The sequence below is a fragment of the Talpa occidentalis genome, unplaced genomic scaffold (genome assembly GCF_014898055.3).
Source record: "Talpa occidentalis isolate TD23 unplaced genomic scaffold, MPIMG_talOcc4v2.1 talOcc4.16, whole genome shotgun sequence".
Taxonomy (NCBI): Eukaryota; Metazoa; Chordata; class Mammalia; order Eulipotyphla; family Talpidae; genus Talpa; species Talpa occidentalis.
Genome location: NW_023601653.1, coordinates 15,541,042 through 15,559,581, shown reverse-complemented (window position 1 = coordinate 15,559,581; position 18,540 = coordinate 15,541,042). Strand labels below are relative to the sequence as shown.

General features: G+C 36.7%; 1 long non-coding RNA gene across 1 annotated transcript in view; it reads left to right on the top strand.

The window, feature by feature from the left end:
- Positions 1 to 9,865: 9,865 nt before the first annotated feature.
- Positions 9,866 to 18,540, top strand: part of LOC129145939 (uncharacterized) — a 138,004-nt gene continuing 129,329 nt past the window's right edge. Inside the window, exon 1 of the long non-coding RNA XR_008552158.1 lies at positions 9,866 to 9,923. This is a non-coding gene — a long non-coding RNA (uncharacterized LOC129145939). The remainder of the gene's footprint in view (positions 9,924 to 18,540) is intronic.

Below are 18,540 nucleotides of genomic sequence, written 5' to 3'. Positions count from 1 at the left end.
ATGAAAACCTCACTTGCTTTTTTTTTTTTTTTTTGTATTGCTTGATTTAGATAAGTTCTGGCCAGTCTTGAAATTAGATCTATATACCATACAATCTTTCCTAAAACTGAGGAGAACTTTCTTGGGGAAATGGTGTCAACTCCACATATTTAATAGCCAAATTACCTAATGACTTTATTAAGATTTCCCCAAATGATCATCCACTAACTATGTATATTTATAAAATAGACACAATAATAATAATGCTTTTGAAATCACATTGTGCAGTTGCATATAAACATAGTGCCGATTGTTTATATTTTAGGTATGTTAGGAGTGAACATTTAAGTCATATGACAAATCCCATGTGTATACTTACAGTTGTCTAGACATTACATTACAGGATATATATTAATGGATGTAATCAGGGGGAAGGAAAGATGAATAATTTCCACTCCTAAACTTCAAGCTATGGTGCAGAGATTATAATAACTACTTCATAATACTGAGAAGATTAATTAAAATAATATTAGAAATGCCTAGAAAATACTGGTAGTAAGAATGTATTAAATAGCAGTCACTTTTATAATATATTATTATCATCATGGCTCTTCAAACCATATATAATTAGTATTATATGGAGCTAATAATCAAAGAGCAATGAGTGATATTACTGGGTTGGTCATTTTTGTGCTACTGCAAAAACTTGAAAAGCTTCAGTGACTCCCCATTGTTAGTTGGATAAAGTCCCAGTTCTCTCAAAGGGCTTTCCAAATCCTTTATAAACAATGGTCAAAGAATATGAACACAGAAGAGGAATTTCAAAATATTAATAAGTATTGAATTAATACTTGGTATCAATGGACTCAAAGAAATGTAGATTAAAACGTTAAAAATGGCTTACTATGCTTCACTACCAAATTAGCAAATTGCTTTTATGATAATATTTACAGTGAGAAAAGATGCAACGAAAGAGGGACTTCATGTTACCTCTTGCAGAAGAATAAAGCATTAAAATAATTTAGAAAAAGTATAACATGTATCAGGAAACTACAAAGTAATCTTACCTTTATACCCAAAGTTTCCATTTATGAAAGTAACAATTGCTAATATTTGAGTCAACTACTACACAACAATTGCTAATATTTGAGTCAACTGCTACACAATCCGACAAAACCTAGTAAAATAATCTAAAATTTGGAAAAATATTTATGCAGAAAATGGTCATCATGACATTGTTTATAGTGTCAGAACTGAAAAGTAATATTAAAATCCATCAATTAAGCAATGGTTTCATTATAATAGGTTATGATGCAACCATTAAAATTATGATTAGGAGGAAAGGATAATAATTATACATTTGTTTATTACTACTTGATAAATAACAATATATAAGAATTGTATGATTTGATGTCAACTATATCCCCCCAAAGTATAGAAATCTAGAAAGAAATGCAACAAAATCTAAGCAATGATTTACAATGCATGGTGGGATAATGGATGATTAATTTTTTTCCTTTATACTTTTCTAAATTCTTAATTTTTCATAATCGCATATCATTACCTTTATATTTAGAAAAAAATTTAAAATCCCTAACCATATCTATTATACTTCTGTGCAATGTTGAGGTGTGAAGTTGTACTCCCAAAATGATGTAGTTTAAATGAATGGCACATTCATAAATTTTGATTAAAAACAAACACATGCATTACTCAACAACAGCCTTTCACCATTCATCACAGACTTCTCCAGACTCCTCTCATGCCAAAACTCTACAATGACCACCTTGAACCTGAATTAGAAGTTTTGCCCTTATATACCACCAGGCCTAAATATAAGGTTTGCCTTATGCTCCCTTTCACCATTTTCTCCATGACACATTCTTTTAAATCCAGCTCAATATCTTTTCCTCCAATAAACTTCTCTATCAGGCAGTGAGGTCAGATTTCTTCTCTAAGAGCTCACTGCTCCTTGGACACACCTCCAGAACATTACTCATCACCCCACTTTATGCTGCAGCTTGTAACTTGTCTACACCCCAATAGTCAGTAATCTTTTCATGACCTCCTGCAACCCTGCATAGTGCCAGGCATGTTTGCAGAGTGAGTGAACAGGTGAGTAGGTGGATGAGTGGGTAGAAGGACAGGTAGATCTTAACATTCTATTAAGCTCAAAATCATGTCACAGTACAGAATCTGGCTGGAGAGGATCAAGTGGGTGTTTAAAAACAAATTAAGGATTTATAAAGCATCTGATACTACTCGGTTCAATCATTTTAATCTCAGGTTAGGCAAAATAAAAGGAAATTAAGTCACAAAATTTCTTCCCTTTAAAAGAAATTAGAATTTTTGGAAATCACTGAAAAAGAATACATCACTATCAAATTACTTGTACTGGGGAGTCTGAGTTGAAGGTCCAATTTTATGTGTTGATATTTTGGGTAGTGTTTGCAGGTATGAACAAAATTTTTGCATTTTGAAAACTGTTTAAACAGAGACTGATATTGAAATAACTTCTGACCAGAGACCTGGGAGATAAGTATTTCTCTGAGTGTGATGCAGAAAGCGATATGTCTCATAGTGTCCAAATATTATTTTTCATCAAACCTGTAGAAAAGTTTTGAACCTGCCCTAATTTTTACCAATGAATCTAATAGACCTGGATTAAACTGCAGGGAAGATGAGAACATAAATTTCATTCCTTTCGTTCCTTGTAATATTAGGGTTTGTATTCTTTCCAGCTGTAATAACCTCTAGACTTCAACAAAATTGAAAACCTTTAAATAGCCTTTCACAACCTTTCAGTGGAGTAATGAAGTTTTAAGTGCTCACCAGGGATTTTTCAGTTCGGAAAAATCTAAGCAGCAGTAGATATTAAAATCTAATGTTTACTTCAACTCTTTTACAGCCTAATGGGTTTTTCTGACAGTGTAATTTTTAAAAGGTTGGGTTTCATTTATTAATATAGTGTACTCATGCAGGAAACCTTTCTTCTTGAAGGACTCTGGCAGGAGTCTTATGGTTAAACCCTGGTTGAAAGCCAGAGGGATCAGCAGGGACAGGGAAAACAGAAACCTGCGGAAGGACTCACAAAGGCTGCCCCAAGCAGGTTGTTTGGGCTTTAGAAAAGAGGGAAAAGTCCCCTCTTTATGACTTAAACTACAGGAGGTGAAAAACCAAACTCAGGATGGAGAGCCCCTGAGTGCACATAATTACGAGTGTGTGAGTCACTGGAGCACACACAGTTGCTCACCAACCAAAGGGCTGCCTAGGAAATCCAGCTGTTTGCTAAACCGATGGGAGGATACTGTTCTCTGGAGCTGCTCTGTGAGGGCCAGTGGGAGGGGATTTGGAAACCAAGGAGAAATTGCAGAGTGAGCAACAGGCGAACACACACTTAAGCAGAGAGAAGATGTGATTTGGAAAGATTCCATTTTACATATCGCATGCTGAAACCAGTATGCAGGGGAAGCCTGAGTGAGCTCCAACCAAGTGGTAATAAAAAAAAAAAAATGCCACTTCTCATATGCATAATGCCTCCATGTAGTTAACGGAGATTTACAAGGTAAGTACACTAGAGTGGATACGGGCAGGATTTATTTCCATGGACTATGATGTAGTAAAGCTACTCTCAGGTATATATATTATCCAGTGCACAATTTTAAATTATAAAATAAAAGTGCCACTTGAGGATGTAATTGAAAATAATATTGTAAAGTAAAGGAGCTTGATGGCCATAAAGGATGGATAGTTTGGCATATTTTTCATCTTCCTGTTTCACAAGTAGATGGTTTTTTTTCTCATGTGTATATACGTGGCTCCAAAATTGATATCTTGCTCTGATGGGCAAAGCAATTTCAGCAAAGGTAAAACACCTAAGTTATCCCTGTAACAATTTTAAAACAGAACCAGGATTCATTAGTACTCCTTGAGAGGTGTTTATAGTTTTTAAGAGAACTCTAAAAATTCATAGAAGCAAAAGCAAAGCCAAAATTTCTTATAATCCTGAAGGCCATAGACAAAATTTGTGATTCACCTTTTCCATAGATTCTGTTCAGCATGTCATGAAGATTTTTATAGATACTTTTCAATAATATAATGATGCTATAATATTGTTTCACTATGAAATTTTGATAAGGACCAAAATAAGCATCATTAGAAACTTTCTCATTTTGTTCAAAAGTTTTTATTTGAATGATTATCTCTGGTTTCTCAGTCAATATTTGTCTAGTTTCTCCTTAGTGAGAGATTTCCATTTTGGGCTACCAGGCATAGAAAAAAGTTCGTCAGTTTACTTTTCAATTTCTTGTTTCCATCCATTGCAGGTTCTCAGTATTTTACACCTGCTTCTTACTTCTTTTCCTCATCTAGTCTCATCAGTCCATATGTTACCAAGGATGACGCATACAGTTCTTCCAAACATCTCTAGCATCAGTACTTAGAGCTATCCCAAGTCTCTACTCTGTCATGCCTTGTTTATTGTCATTAACCAATTATCTCTTCTCTGCTTATTTCAAATCACATAACCCCTTGATTCCTTAGTGACTGATTAACCAATTCTTGGCATCTGTTAGTCACTCAACAAACATGCGATATGTGCCAGGAAATGTGCTAGACACTGAAGATGTGAAACAAGAATGCCTCTTCCTCTCAAGAAAGTTAAAGTCTAGTGGGAGTTAGAATATTAATCTAACAATTATGAAATGATTAGTAGAAACGGAACAAGAAAGACATTGACCTTTCTGAAATACTCAGGAAAATTTTCTGTTTCTAAAATAACAATGTTTGTATATTTTATATCATATGCATATCAAGAAAATTCCTAACTGCCTTCAATAGCATAAAATGCCAACTTCTCAGTTTGGTTTCATGACTCAGTAAAATCAAACCCTTCCAACCTGTCTAATCCTGTCTACCTTCTCCATACAAACCCTTCACTCCAGCTAACTCACCTCCTGTCTTTTTTTTTTTTAAGATTTATTTTTATTTATGCATGCATGCAAGAACTGGGGTATAGACCAGAGGTGCAGGGGGCTCCACTAGAGACAGAGTGGGAGCAGAATAGGCAGATCAACTGAAATACACTGCTGTGGAGCAGCAGGCGAGACAGGAGAGGTCTGCTGTGCCATGTGGGTTATCTCCCTGGCCAAGGATAGAACTCTTGCCTCAGTGTCTGGCACCAGCTTGTTATCACTGAGATTTAACCCCTGCACCACCAGGAAGACCTATCACCTCCTGTCTTAACTCTGGCATTGATCATACTCTTCCCTCACCAGGGATACCTTTCCAACTCTTTTTTGATCCTCCAATCCTAAATATCTATCAGAGCTGTTGTTTTCCAACCAGACTTTCTGAACACACCAGTCAAAATTGATTTTCCTGGCCTCCTCAGACAATTATTACAATGGTTCCCAGGCTAACTAATTCTTTTCTCTGTATGTGCCACACATCCCTAAATAGACCGGTGGATCCTGGATGCTAACCTCCCACATACCAATTACATGCTTCTAGGTCATAAGAAAGGAAAACAGTGATTGCTTCTTCAATTAGGGAAAAGGGCAATGAACTGAGACAAAGACAAAGTTTCTCTTAGCTTCTAGGGCTTTAGAATTTTAAGAGCCTAGAGGATGCTCTTAACTTAAAGTTATCTATATTCTTTAGATCTCCCAAGGCTCACATGGTCTCCACCCACTTTTAGTTCTCCAAGCCATACCAAGGTGAAATTACTGAAGAGGCCTATGCTAGCCATATTGAGAAAGGCCTACGTGACCCTTTTGGGGAGATCAACCCCATACCATCTATTTAGTGTCTCAGGGAGACTCATAGGCAATGGCATAACTTGAAGTCACTGAACAGTTGACAAATAGAAAATGAGGGCCAACTGCAATGTCAAACATTGTGCTAAGTATTAGGGAGTCCCTGGTGAGCAAGACCACCATGCTCTATGCCCTTCTTGGGAAAATTCTCTGGGATGTGATAAACACTTCATTCAGAGAGGTGTGTGGTGCTAGGGGAATGCATAGTGCTCAGCAGAATCTAACACAGACTAGGAAGTCAGGAAAAGCTTTCCAGAAGGAGTGATATGTCAAGAAAGATAATAGGAGTCAGCAAAGTAAAGAGACAATGGCAGATGGTAGAGGAAAGAACAGGCAGCCAAACACTGGCATTCAAGACGAGTGAAGACCTAGGAGAAATCAGTATGACTGGAACATAAAATAAAGGAAAAGAAAGATGTAGCTGAGGATGTAGAGGAAGGTAGATCTAACTACATTTGAAAAAAAAAAAGAACTTGACCATAAGAATGCTGGGGCCTTTCAGGAGTTTTAAAGAAAAAGGACATCCTGAGAAGATCGGTATTTAGGATGGTCATTAAGCAAATTGGAGAGTGGCATGAAGAAGAATAAGCAAGGAGTCAAGATTAGTTGAGACTGTTGCTGTTGTCCAGGAACCAATGGTGATAGCCTAAAGTAGACCCTGGAGGGTGGAAATTAAAGAAGTATGTAGGAGGAAAAAATGGAGAGGACATGGTGTCCAGACATAAAAATCACATAGTAATTAGAACTGGAACAGAAAAGAGTTCTGGAGTCAGGCAGATGGTTTAAATTTTGGCTGTTACCCTTTTTCAACCAACTTGCTTTCCCGTAAGATGGTGAGCAGAGCTGGTTCACAGAAGCTGGGGAGAGGAGGAGCAAGAGGACATCGACAGTTTCATAGTGTTTAGTGCATAGAAGAGGCTTAGGACTGCTTAGTCCCTTTCTTTTTTATCTGCTCCACATGTGAGCAAGGTTGTCATCAGAGTGGGAATCAACTCTCTTACAAAAATCACACCTTGGTGTGGACTGCTATTGGAAATCTTCCCAGAGCAACTCTTTTTTTTTAAGATTTATTTATTTATGCATGCAAGAATTAGGGTACAGGTCAGAGGTATGGGTGGGGGGGGGGGGTTCAGTGAGAGGATTCACCAGAGAGAGTGGGGAGCAGAATAGGCAGATCCACTGAAATACACTGCTGAGGGGAGCAGCAGGAGAGGTCTGCTGTGCCATGTGGGTTAGCTCCCTGACCAGGGATCAAACTCATGCTGTGGTGGCTGCCGATAGCTTCATAGTGCTGAGATTTAACCCCTTGCACCACCAGGGAGATCCCCAGGGCAATTCTTAAGCTTTGTTCTATGAGACATCTATGTGTATGATGACAGGGGTTTATGGAAAATGAAGGCAGTCAATTGAGATTGACAGATGCATTGGGCATAAAGCTGGAAAGAAAAATGGAAGAAATTGAGAACGCACAGAAAGGGGGAGATGAAAACATAGGGAAATGAAAAGAAAAATCTTGAGTGTAAAGTGTACATAAAATTTATCACCTAGATGCTTTCTTCAATTCAATCATAAATTTATGCAAGAAGAGGATTTGCTTTGGGGAAGATTAGAAACTTTCAAGGGCAAAAGTTTCCAGCAACTAGCAAAGAAATATATTCTTTAGTGCAACTATTTTGTGACTCAACCCATATGGAGCATATGTTTACTTTGGAAGGGTTAGCTCTAGCATTTATCACTACAGTAAAAAGTTAATCCCACATAAATTTTCCAGTTTTAAGTTTCAGATAAGTAATTCAAACCTTCTGGCAAAGTAATGAAATTACCAGAGTGACCACATTAATCTTTTATTCCAGTGATTAACTGTGGCTTACTTTTGGTGAACTTTATTGGACTCTTTGTCACTCTCTGCTTGCTTTCTGTCCTGTGTAGCTTTGGACTTTCCTAGTTACACTGGATCCATACCCTTCCAGAATTCTTCTCTTGGAGCAATATTTAGATCTCTTGTATTCTATAAAAATCCAGTCTGGCCCATGACTTTTGGGTAAGAAGGGAAAACAGTGATTGTTTCTTCAATTGGGCAAAAGGGCAATGAACTGAGACAAAGACAAAGTTTCTCTTAGTAAGTGTCTCTTAGTAAGTGACATGACCTAGAGATGGAATGCCCATATCCCCTAGAACTGGTGGTCATATGACCTGAACAGGTTCAAAAACAGTTCTCCCCAGGAGCTTGGCAGAGTCATATGAAAAGAAACTTCTATATGATTACTAGCTGATAGTACAAGTCAACCACAAGGAGAGTTTCCTGTCTAGAACTGAAGCCAAAAGAAAAAAAGTAGAGTCAAGTCAACAGAGAGATCAAGACAAGCCCAATGATATTCTTTGAGGCACATGGATCAAGACATACCTGAATGCATCTATCCCTCTAAATTTCAATTATAGAAATTAATATTGTCCCTTCACTTTTGTTCAAGCTTTCTTGTATTGGTTTTCAACAAAGCCAAGAACAACAAGACACTGCTTTCATATTTGAGTATACCTTGTTCCTTGTATATTTCTGAAGAGGAATCTAAAAATGTTTCATTGGAATTCTATCCAAAGCAAAATTTTAGCCCAGTTGTTTAATATATCTTTCTCAGAAATGTCAATTTGAATGACTGTCAAATAAAGAAGCAAGTTTTTACTAAACATGAACTATAGATATTTATAAATGGATACTTGTTACGTCAGAGATTCAAGATGTTGAGGAAGCAACACATGATTTTTCAAATTTTAATAGTTGTTCTGAGCCTCAAGCTTTTTATCAATAACAGAAGTTATAATTATTCTTACTTAGAGGAAGATTAAGTGAAACCATATTTACAAAAGATTACTATCTCCTTAAGGTTAAAGAAAAGATTTTGTTCACTGTTACATTCCTAGACTCTCAAGTTTTTCCTGGTACACATTGCATGCTTATTAGTCATTTGGATCAACTAGAATTGCCTGGTACCTGGTGAACCTTCAATACTTAACTTGATAACTAGGATAGTGGTGATGATTGTGATGATGATGGTGATAATGACGATGGTGATGATGATGATGAACATATGGATCAGTGAACTGTGTCACTCATGGAAAAGTAAGTGACATGGCAATTTTGTAGGGAAATAGTTGAAGCTATTTCATCATCCAAACAGAGTCCTGACATTATGAAGGTTGATGAATACATGACTTACTAGGATATTTCTTTAAAAATCCAGTGCATAAATAAAGTCATACTTTCTAAGATTAAGAGCAATAGTGAGAACACATGGAGTAGTATACATGATGCTACAAATGCAGTGAGGAGTTGCAATAATACACACAATAATTTTCTATTTAATTTTTTTTTTAATTTTATACTTATATTTAACATTTTAAGGCATAAATACATGATATAGTAGTATATTAAATATATTTACATATGTGAATAAATAGCAATAGCTAAGAATTGCTGAACATTCTGTGTGCCAGGTACTCCTCTGAGCACTGTATATGTTTTTCTCACAAAAGCTCTACATTGTTGGAGCTACTGTTATCACCACACCTTAACAAAGGAGGAAACTGAGGCATTGAGTATTTAGATAACTTGTTCAAAGGCATGCAATTAGGCAGAGTCAGAATTTAAACCCAGTTGGTCTGGTTTCAGGTGTCACTGTATGTTATATATCCAGATATTCTTAAAGAACCAAGAACCATCGAATGTGAGAAGCAGGCTTTGCCTCTGTGGTCACATAAGCAGACCAAAGTACAATCAAATGGTATTTTCTTTTCCTAAAGAATTAAAAGGAACCAGACAATGCATACCAGAACCCAAATTGGGCTTCTCAGCTTGAAGATAGGGCCAGCTCTGTAAACAATTTGAAGGTCCTTTCAAGATCATCCCCTCCTCCCTGCATGTCCCAGGAATAGAATATCTCTTAGTCCGAAGGTCTTTCCAACCAGCTTAGATGTCAGGACCCAGAATCATTTCTCCTTGGCCCTCTGGCATTTGTTTAAAACTGAATACTATCCCTTGAATAGTTTTATTTAATTCCCACAGAGAGATTGGATACACTAATACACAGAGGGGTGGAGGATTAATCAACGTTCTGTGGTCTTTCCCCAAAGGTATGAATCTAATTTCTTCCCACTTAAATTATTAAATAGTCCTCTATCTTCAGACTTCAGTCTCTTTTTCTCTTTACTTTGGACAAAGTTGAAGGGTAAATTTTTCCAATACTGTTTTTGAGGGACTTTCGTATTGTAGTATCTGTGCCACCCACTTTAAAAAAAAAATTCATTCCTTAAATCAGCTTCTGTCACTTTCAACATCTGTCTCCAATGACCTTTCAGAATGCATTATTCACCTGGCCTGACATCTGTTTACTGTTTGATTTGCACATCCTTGTCTTCTAACCTCCTCACCATTTTGTATATTCTTCCCTATACCTGGAACCTTCTCTCCCTCCTCTTTTTCATTCAATTCATTCATTTCTATTTTCTTACTATTTGTTGTACATCAGTTACTATTCTGACTCTAAGAAAACAGCCTTAAGCAAGTGGTACAAGGCATCTATGCTCATGGAACTTTTATTCCAATGGGTGAAAGCAATAAATAAACACAAGCCTTTCAGAGAGTGTAATGCTATAAAGGCAATAAACAGGATGATGTGGTGGACAGTGAGAGGGAAAGGGGTGTCATTTCCTTGGGTGTACAGGAAGAGATATTTCTGAGTGGATGACATTTGATCTCAAACCAAATAATAAGAAGGAGCTTGTCATATGAAGATCAAAACATTTCAAGGAGAGAGCTCAGCAACTACCCCAATATTCAAATATTATCTACTCTTGAAAGCCTAGTTCAGATGCAACCTTAGCTTCAAACTTTCTTTTATCTTCCCACCTGAATTCCAGCCCACAGCATTTTTTCTTCTTTGCAGGGCTTACCACTTCGCCCTTGGATTTTACCTGTTTATGCACATGTCTCTCTACCCTATTAGAATTTCTAATTCCTGAAGATCTCCTCTTCCTTAGATTTATAATGCTTAATCCAAAATTAATACATTCAAATCCTTGAATGAGAGAATAAAGGAATGAATGATTGAATAAAGGGAAAATGGAAGCAATTCATTTCACTTGTGGCAGAGGTGGGGAAGACAGATATTAGGAACACGGAGTCCTGGAGTAGTGCCTCAAAAGAAGCTGTAGAATATGTGAATGAGGTTAGTTCTGTTCAAGGAGAATGAAACTCTTCACTACCCAGCTGGCCCACTTTGGGAGAGAAAGTCCTAAATACTTTTTCCCTGATGATTGTTTTAAACATCTGTCTTTCACTGGGCATTTTGAGTTGTTCTGATGGGGCAGAATCCAAAGGCATAGGGAAATTCTTCAAAGATCTGGCACAGTCTGAAACCTGGGCGTGCTTTGATGAATTTAATCGTATAGAGCTGGAGGTAATTGTAGTACCAGTTTCTTGGTATTCAATGAAAGTGACAAGCCTGACAACTTCATTAACAGCATTGACATTAACCAACATTGACTGTGTCTTATAGTTAAATGGGGAAGGAAAAATTACAATTTTGGTACATTTTAATCAAATACTGCTTGTAGTCTGTGTCAGATCTACCCTTGTTATTTTGGGTGTTGTGATTTCACTGTGTTCCTTCTTTAACTGTTGCTGGGGAGATCTCCCTCTCCCAGCTTGCTCTCTGCAGAGTAACCAAGAGAGGTTCCTGAGGAGATACTGCATATTGTTCACAAAAGATTGGCTATGAGCGTGTCCTCTCTCTTTTTTTTTTTTGCAAACTGCCACTCACAGTGTCCAAAAGACAGTGGCTAACTTTCATCTGTAGAAAGCTCACTGCACCAGGGAAAGATGCCCTAACACAATGTTTATTACTTTTCTAGAAAGGCATCTGCCATCAGATATTTTCCTGTAACAGAAAAGCCTTTGTTCTCAACTGAGAAGGAATCCTGAATAGAGAATTAATTTCACTTCCCCAATTAACCCAAGAGATAAATGTGGGGGAAATAAAGCAGGAAATACTCTAGAAGACAGAGAAATGACATGCTCAGTGTGTCATGTTTTGGCAACAAATGCACTTTACAGTTAAAAAATATAGTTGGATTTGACTCAAATGTCTTGTTTGAATCACATCATTTTAAGTGGTACGAATATAAGTCTTTTAAAATACTCTAAGAGATTTTTAATGCTTCCATTTCCTATATTTAAGTTGTTTGTGACAATGATGCCTTTAACCAGAAATCACCATTTTGACAACTTTCTTTTGAAATGTCTTTATTCCTTACATTTTATTTCTTGTTCATGTTTTGAATAAGTTATCTCTGAATGCATTCTGTAGGGGTGTGCTTGTGCGTGTTGCTTAATAAATAGCTCTTATAGAGGTAATGTAAAATAATTTGACATCCAGAGTTAATTTTTTAAGTTGTCCAATAAGATTTGTATAGTTTTATTTTTTATTATTCTTTTGCTATCCCTTTAGCAATTCAACATTCATTTTTTTTCCAATACAGCAATAACCTTTGGCATTGAACTCTGTTTGAGCCAGAGCACATGCCTAAAATTGGTAGTAATGAATCTGATTCTCAGGTAGATCTGAGCTGTCACCTAATTTCCCTGAGATGTGGTGTCAGAAGGATAATGCCAACATGTCCACAATGACATAGCTGGGTTCACGCTGTTGGGATATGACACAGTATTAAGAATGTCCATGTCAAAAGGACAGTGTTTGGCTTCCATCAAGGAAAGACATGTTCCCATATAAAACATAAATTTTATGTTCAAATAAAACACATGGGAAGAAAATGTCTGTGTGAAATCTCTTTTTGCCTTTGTGCATTTTTGTTGTTACCCTCTGAAAAGTTCCCACAGGACCAGCACTAAGCTTCTCTTCATTAGAACCCAGATTTCAATTTAAATTTTAATTAGAATAGATGACTAGAATACTTACATTCTGTGTAGTTTCTGCATAGAGGTAATCAGCATCTAGACACATACCCCATGTTTTCATAAAAAGATTAGGATCTTATTCCACCAAGATTTACTGCTATCCATAAAATTATTTTCTATCCCACCATAGCACTATTTTTGTGGATGATTCATTTTTTGAATAAAATATTGTTTTTCCATTTATATAGTAACAAAACCCAGCAGAAAACTTGGCTTGAAATATGCACAAAACTTACATATTTGTAAGAGCCTAGCTTTACAATAAACATCTCATAAATCCCTGGACTTAAGCCCCCCCACCCACCCACCTACCCAGCATGTGAAGTATAATTTTGAACATTGTATTTATTTCTACAAACTAAAGAGACATTTAGATCATCAAACAGTACAGACAATTCTATTCTTCAAACTGCTTCCATGTTAATAAACATAGGTAATAGTGATCATTTTTAATGACTATGTAATCAGCTCCTAAATTTTGTCATTCAGCCTTTGCAAAACAATGGTTTTTGATAAATCATTCATCCATTCAACAAATATTCATTCAACATGCTACCCTGTGTCAGGGAATGTTTTATATTGGGAGGGTGGAGATGTGGATTTAGCAGTGAATAAGACTGGCAAGACCTGACCGTATACAGTTTATATTTTCTGAACTACTCAGGAATAGGAGTAGGAAAGGTAATATTATCCAAATTTTGGAGTGTCCCTGGAGTGTCCAGGGACTAAAGTCTCAGCGCTATCAAGCTATTGCCAGCCACTGCAGCATGAGTTCGATCCCTGACCAATTTGCTGAATAATTGTATATGCAAGAGGTAAACATTATCAGTATTATCAGTGCTCTGTCATATTTTATATTGTGAGTGCCTATAATTTTTCAATGAAATTGGGATCATACTGTAAACATGTCTTGTGTTCTGGCCTTTTCAAAGCAAACCTTTTCATTGTAAATATTACATTTAGAGAAAAGAGCTTGCAGATCCTAATTCATGAAATTTTACAAAGTGAACACATCTATGTAGCCCTCCTCCAGCTCAAAGGAGAGAACATTATCAGTCCCCATCGCACCTGTCAGAAGTCTCCCTTAATCTCCTTATTGGTCACAGACATTTTTTAAAAAGTAACTGGTCTCACTTCTATTACCTAGTTTTGCTAGTTTTGCTTGGGTTTGAGTTTATAGATGTGAAATTATACATTGTGTTCTTCGGTGTCTGCTTTGTTCTCCCAACAGATTCAAGCACATTGCTGCATGGAGCTCTAAGTCTGCTCACTATCATTGTTTTAATTCTCTGTTATATGGCTATGTTTTGCATTATTATATCACTATTTATCTTTCCTACTGGTGATGGAGATTTGGTTTGCTTCCAGTTGGGGTCATGATGAAAAATGCTATTCTCAAAGTGACTTCCATCTATTTTCTCTGGACCAATGAAGTCTTAAGCCTACTGTACAAGCACCTCCTGGGGATTCATTTGTCCTTCTTTCTTAGGTTGGATTCCTTCTTGCTTGCATTCTGTAACTTATTCATTCTTGAATTACCATCATTTTCATGAATATATCTTCAGTAGTCCTAAAAGTGATGTATATGAAGTACATTTTGTTTTATATTCTACGGGTTGGAAATAATTCTCTCTTAGATTTATGAAAGTGTAACTTTGCTTTTTCTAGTCTGCTATGTGGCTAGCATAAAGTCCAACTCTCTTCTCATTCCTTATCCTCTTAATCCTTAACAGTGTTGTAAAATTCCAGAATAACATTCCTTCATTTATACCTGATCACCTCCTCTATAATGGGTATTAAGTTGTCTCTTTCATGCCCTGCAAATATATGCATGTTCTTCAGTTCCTAGAAATTGTCACTACTGTTTCTTTCATAATTGAATTCCTTCTGTTTCTATTATGATTCTAGAACTCCTACTGATAAAAAATTGATCCTAATAGGTTATTTTTTTTATTTTAATTTGGGGGACATTTCCTGGAAATAAATAAAATTTTATCTCCAAACCTGATCCATATTTGCTCTTCTTCTTCAGAGATCTTTTGACTTTATCTTCAATTTTGTTCTTGATTTTTAAAAAACATTCTGCTCTTTTATTTTTAATATCCAAGATCTCTTTCTGGTTCTCTATTTTCTTTAATAACATCCTACTTTTATTTATTTGAGGAATTCATTTACTATTTACTTATTTTTTTCTGCTCTGTCCCTTTTCATTAAATTTCCCTTTTAATATACTTCTTTTGATCTCTCTATAATTTAGATAATTTCTTTAAAAGTCTTCCAGTTTTTTTTTTTTTTTGGGGGGGGGCTCCCTGATGGTGAAGGGGTTAAGACGCAACCTATGAAGCAATCTGCAGCCTCTGCAGCACGAGTTTGATCCCTGGACAGCCAGGGAGCAACACACATGGCACAGCAGACCTCACCTGACTTGCCCACTGCTCAGCAGTATACTTCGGTCAATCTGCCTGTTCTGTTCCCCACTCTGTCTCTGGTGAATCCTCTCACCCCCCCCACACCTCTGGCCTGTACCCCAGCTTTTATATGCATAAATAAATAAATATTTTTAAAAAAACTTCCAGTTTTTGACTATCTCTCTATTTTCAGCTTCTTCCTCACCAATTCCGTTGTGTCTATCACTGAGGACAGAGTTTCTCTGGTTAAATGTTTCCTGGCTGGGTATGCAGAGGGCAGCTACTTAGTAGCTGAATGAGCAAGCTAGTCTGAGGAATCTAACTGATCCTCTTACAACCACTCCTTGCATTTTTTTGAGTGTGATTATCTTCTAAAATTGTTAAATGTTTACAAGTCTTCCTTTTTTATTTATTTTATTTTATATATATTTTTACATCATTTTTCACTTTTGCACAATGTATGCATTTTTCAGTCCTATCTGGTGTCTCCAATTTCTGGTCTTTCTGGGATTGGCAACACAATGAAGCTTCTCTTGACTTTCTTCCCTAAGGGTAGCTAGATTTCCCTTCTCTCCCTGTTTCTAAATCAGTTGTTGCTTGTTCATTTGCTTTCTATCTTACAAAATTGCTTACATTCCCAAATGATGTTGCAGTTTTAACTGTCCTCTGTGTTGTTTGGTCTTTAAAATCTCTTTTATTCATTCACAAACCTGGAGAAAAACAGTCACTAGTGATTTAAGAAGAAGTGTTCATGGTAATTACATAGGAATTACATTAGGCTTGATGTATAATTTTCTGTCACTGAGATAACAATGCCATACTGGCCTTTCAGGACTCAAAAGAGTTACCTAAATCCAGCCTCTCCACTTGTCCAAGTGATACTAGGCAAGTCACTAATTGTTCTGAGTTTCATTTATCAATAAAATGGAATGATAATTCCTATTTCATAGGTTGCTATGAGAATTAAATCAGATAATACACATTTAATATTTAACAAATTGACTGGTTGTAATTAATCAGTTGTAGTTTTAATACAAAACACACTGTATATAGTTCAATAAATGTTCTGGGAATTATGATTTTAATTGAGTACTATTATTATCATAATCATGATCAATTGCACAATAGCAAGAATTTTCTAGGGTTTAATCTCACAACTGTAAAACAACTTGCCCTACAATAGAAATGGGAAAAGAGGATCAAAATCATATTGTAATTGTCTTGACTAAATCATTCTTTATCTTTGAAAGCCTTATCCAGATCAGCATAGAGGTAGATGATGAAGGTCAGTGCAGGCATCTCTTTAGTCATTTGTAACAGCAGGAATTTGCCAATATTTCCAATAAAGGGCCAGATAGTAAATATTGTAAGACTTGTGGGACATACTCTGTCACATTACTCAACTCTGCCATTAGCATAAATGAAGACAAGGACAATTCATACACAAATGAACATGGCTGTGTTCCTAATAAAACTTTATTTACAAAAGCCAGTGTTGGCCAATTAGGCTTGAGGACTGTCACTTAGAGTCCCTGCATTAAAAAGGTCTTTTGTTGAAAATATCACTAATTGAGTTAATTAACACTATTTATATAACTAACAACTCCAAATTCTCAATGGCTTCACACAATCAAAGTGCATTTCCTACACACAGTTTGGTGGGCAGCCTTCCAGTGGTGATTCACTATGTATCTTGTGGCAGTCCCACCCCCTAGGGTTCCTTGGAGTCCCCTGTATCCAGCCAGTCCCTGAATAAGAAGAATGAGGAGGATCATGAAGGACTTAGAGACATCCTTCAAGTAAATCACGTTTCAGAGACTGAACTAACTAAACAGAGGCTGAAAAATATATCAACTTCTCATAAAAGTTCACAAGTAAAGAAATGAGGCTTGATGGATATCTAGCCAATCTCATATTTGAAAAAAAGGATAGACTAACACATAAGCTATTCAGCAAGCTATGACAGCCACATTTTCCCTTCAAAGTTTTCAAAACATCCTTCCCAGCGGGCCTCCCTGGTGGTGCAGGGGTTAAAGTCTAGTCACTATCAAGCTATCACCAGCCACTAAAGCATGAGTTCAATCCCTGGCCAGGAACCGACCCACATGGCTCAGCAAACCTCTCCTGTCTGGCCTGCGGCTCCCCTCAGTATTTCAGTAGATCCGCTTGTTCTGCTCCCTACTCTGTCTCTGGTGAATCCCCTCATACCCCGCACCTCTGGCCTACACCCCAGTTCTTGTATGCATAAATAAATAAAATAGATCTTTAAAAAAAATACTGTTCCATTAAAAAAAAATCATCCTCCAGGAATAATTACATAATTTGGGGGCACAGTACAAAATAAAAATAGAAGGCTCCTTAAATGAAAACAATGTGAAAATCCTGCCTTCCCTTGGTAGTCTTTCTCAAGCTGTCATAGTGTTTTTTAATTTGTTCTTTAAGCTCACATTACATTGGTCATGGGGATATACAAGGAAAAGGTACAGCTTCAAAGATATCCTGGGATCACCCATAATTCAGTGCATGCAGCATACTCTGAACCCTGATTCCTCCTGTATTTATACTGAATTCCCATCCACGCACCTAGAGCAGAGGGGGCAGCAGCCAAGACACAGTCTGGGGTAGGTAGTTCTCCTTTGAGCCAAGGCTCTAAGCCTCAGCTCCTGCTCCATTTTCATCACACTTCACTTGTAAGACACAAAGTCAAAGATAAAATTACTAAAATTTCAAGATGGTTACCACCAATCATTGAAGGTCCAGGGTGGCCCCCATTGGGATTGTACGTGATGATACTGGTTACCTTCCATGCATCCAGCCCCTGCTGTATGTTCAGTGTGATCACCTGCTGGAGGGGAAATGCTTGGAACCCCTCATTTTAAGAAGTTTAGTAAGTTCTCAGTAAGGAACAACCCTTGGGTGCTAAATCCAAAGTGTTTCAGCTTTTTTCAACCTTCTTCTCCATGAAAGACATTATATTGGCTGCTATAAAAATAAGACAGAGATTCAATTGACCTTCATCAAGACTACCCTGAGCTCTGGAGTGTCTAAATTATTGCATGTTCAGGAAATACTAATGGACTCTATGTTCCAATATCAAATCATTCTACTATTTTTTTCATATATGGCATTTATTTCCATCTTTAAAAGTCACATAGGTGAATTTCAGGAAGTTAGCTATCAGCCACTATTTCGTGTTACTAATATAATGAAAGGCAATGTAGAGTTGGTGAAAATTTCTGACTGACCAACATTCAGTTCTAGTTCCTAGATTAGCTTTATGGCTTTTATTAGTTTTGTAGCCTTTTGCAAGATGCTACAAACTTGTATAAGCTTCCATTCCATCATCTGTAGAATGGTTTGATAACAT